Here is a 2756-nt window from a genome sequence, read left to right as displayed (position 1 = left end):
TAATAGTGGCCACAATGCATCACAATACACACAACAATTTATAAGAACAGACCCATACAAACACAACTTTCTCCCACGGTAGATGACTGAAATGTCCTGCCACCGGACATATTGGACATTAAATGCTTGGAAACGTTCAAAACAATTCTGAATGCACTCACTCGTCAAAGTAATCTGTGACTGTTCCCTGTTTTGATTGGACTGTAACTTAACATTTGCAATGATGAGCCCTTGGGGCATTTTGCAACAAAACTTCGAAACTTGATAATTCCAAAATTCATAAAAGTATCCATGAAATATGTGAGACATCGGGAAGTTAGGTCCAATGGATTTCAAAAATATTAACAGAAAATCATAAGCTTCAAAGAATGAAAGTTTTCTGAAGCCTTCCGGGTCGGTGTCAACAAAACGGCGTTACAAAAACAAAATCAAGAGCTTCTACAGCGCAATATCTACTAAACGTGCTCAAAGCGCTTTACAGGGATCCCTGGGCCACAGCAATACTTAACATGTAAGACAAGACCTGACGCCTTTTAGGTCATATTACAATGTTTCCGACATATTATACGAAGCCGTTAATACCAGGTACTTATTTTACAATTGAATACAGTGAGAGAATTTGAGTAAAGACCCTTGAAAGGGAAGAATGTTTATATGAATGTTTGCAGTAGAGAGAGGATGGGAGAGAAAGGGTGGAGTTATCAGTGTTTATATTTACATCGAATATGTACATGGTTTGCTAGTATGTATCATATTAAAGAAACAAATACCAAAATCTCTAGTGAACAACGTTATTAATGTAAAGGAATAAACGCTTAATTGATATGGATGAAGTGATATGAATTTATGGTAGACACGCAGCCTTAATGTAAGGGAATCTAAACACTAGCTTATTGCTACAAATTGACGTGACATGATTTTGGAGTGGACAAACAGCCTTAATGGCAGGGGATCTAAGCACTTTATATTGACATGACTGACGTGACATAATTTTGTACAATGCTTGAATGGCCAAAGATCAGGGACGGAGTGGACATGACTAACACAAAATGAATGACCTGTTGTCCTTATTGACTCCAATCTTAAAGTAAATCAACTGATATCATTTTAAGTCTGTATTATGAGTTTTACTGGTGGAAGGGGGGAGGGTGAACCAAAAATTTCCTATCATAACTGAAGTGTACATATTGCAGGTCAGATAACCCGGTTGGCCATGGGCTCAGTGATTCTATGAAAATGCTCTTAATTCGATTTTTATAAATTGTCCATTGCAGCAAGTTAAAACAAGCCCACGTTCGGTAATCAGACCTGCTATTACGTGCACATAGATTATAACGTATTAACTTTTTTTTCTCTAATACTGGCAAAATATATATATATATATATATATATATATATATATATATATATATATATATATATATATTCAGTATGATCAGAAGAATGGGGATTAGATTGTTTTGGGTCACACTAACGAAGAATGGTGTGTAAAAATCAGTATTGTAACAAAATAGAGGGAAGGAGAAGGAAAGAACTACAAAGACTGATTAAATTTTTATACCAAAAGCGATACTAAGTTGCTAAAAGCTATGAACTGTAAACAGAAATGAATACAAATGAATAAAACATATTCGACAAAGAATGAAATACGAAATGCTGAACGTTTCGGGTTCAAAATAATCCACACTTATTGATAATGAAACAAATTGACTATGTTACTCTTCAATCGTTTGATGTGTGGGTTTCCCGAACTCCCATAGTGGGCAGGGAGGCAGTTACTCTGTCTTCTATCCCCCTTTATCTTTTTTCCGACATGCTTTCTGTCTTTGTCTTGGGATGAAATTACTTGGTTTTGTCCTGACACTGGCCGGATATCCTAGCTGGGAGGGAAACAGTCAAATGTATAGTTAGTTTTGGGAGATATTATTTTCCTTGGAAATCATCTCTTTGTTATGCACTGTTTTATGTTTCTTTACATATTATATATGATTTGTAAACATTTGAGAGTGTTCCTCTTAGTAGGGTCATGTGCTTGTCAATGGAAGAGAATTTTATGTGATCTCAAACTAAGTACTTTGATAATGTGCTCTTGGAATCTACATCTGTTTCCTATTTAAACCAATTCCCCTTTGTCTTACATTTCTTGAGTGTTTTAATTGATATTCCAGAACTTGTTACTATCCCATTTTCTTCCTTTTTACTGGCGCTAATATGACCTTAATGTGTTGCAAGCGCCGTAAAACCAATACAAACAAAAACAAAAAAATCATCAATCGTTTGTATTTGGAAAAGACCCCACGGGCCAATCATTCCAAATGTTATGTTACAGTCCAGTGAAAACAGGGAACACTCACAGCTTACTTTAATGACGAATGCATTCAAAACTGTTTTGAAAGTTTCCAAGCATTTGACTCCGTTGTGTGGGTTTTTGTAAATGGTTGTATGTATTGTGATGCATTGGATCTACGTGTAGAGTTTCTATCTGATTTGCTTTTTACGTAGTTTGAGATGTTGATGGGTGTGTTTGGGTCGTTGATGTTTTGTGTAAGTAAACAATACGGGATACATTGCGACAGTTTTTCATCGGTTTCCATTCAAGTGACTAGAAGGAGGATGTGACACAACCAAGGTCTCTGGGGTTGCATTCGATTGCAAATCTGGCAGCTGCTCTTTATACTTTTTCAATCGTGTGGATGTTCATTTTTTGTAGAGCCCTTGTGTATTCTAATCTTCTTCTTCTAGGTTCCATGCCTGGT

Source organism: Berghia stephanieae, chromosome 9 (assembly GCF_034508935.2).
Source record: "Berghia stephanieae isolate SIO BIC M18660-M18661 chromosome 9, UCSD_Bste_1.3, whole genome shotgun sequence".
Lineage (NCBI taxonomy): Eukaryota > Metazoa > Mollusca > Gastropoda > Nudibranchia > Aeolidiidae > Berghia > Berghia stephanieae.
This window is presented reverse-complemented; position numbering follows the sequence as displayed.